Below are 221 nucleotides of genomic sequence, written 5' to 3'. Positions count from 1 at the left end.
GACAATTATCTGCCTGATAAGCGCCCCCCGCCATTGGTTTTCATCCGAAGGGTCTCATTTTAAAATTTTTTTTTTCACGCGAATAAAAAACCGGGCCGCTAGCATTGTTTTTCTGTGACAGGCTTGATGTTTTTTTTTTTTTTGTTGACTTTAATTCATAATAACAGTTGTTTAAAGGAAGCATTCGCTTTATCTGCCACGATCTTTGAAAAGATTTTAAA

The 221-nt window shown here is 35.7% G+C and overlaps 2 protein-coding genes across 2 annotated transcripts in view; one reads left to right on the top strand and one right to left on the bottom strand.

Moving 5' to 3' along the window:
* Positions 1-221, bottom strand: part of LOC119586299 (ovalbumin-related protein X-like) — a 52,031-nt gene that overhangs the window by 23,641 nt on the left and 28,169 nt on the right. The window lies entirely within an intron of this gene.
* LOC119586593 (antichymotrypsin-2-like) overlaps positions 1-221 on the top strand; it is a 10,297-nt gene that overhangs the window by 3,847 nt on the left and 6,229 nt on the right.

The sequence above is a fragment of the Penaeus monodon genome, chromosome 21 (assembly GCF_015228065.2).
Source record: "Penaeus monodon isolate SGIC_2016 chromosome 21, NSTDA_Pmon_1, whole genome shotgun sequence".
Taxonomy (NCBI): Eukaryota; Metazoa; Arthropoda; class Malacostraca; order Decapoda; family Penaeidae; genus Penaeus; species Penaeus monodon.
Note: the sequence above shows the minus strand (reverse complement) of the source record. Positions and strands in the feature narration are given on the sequence as shown.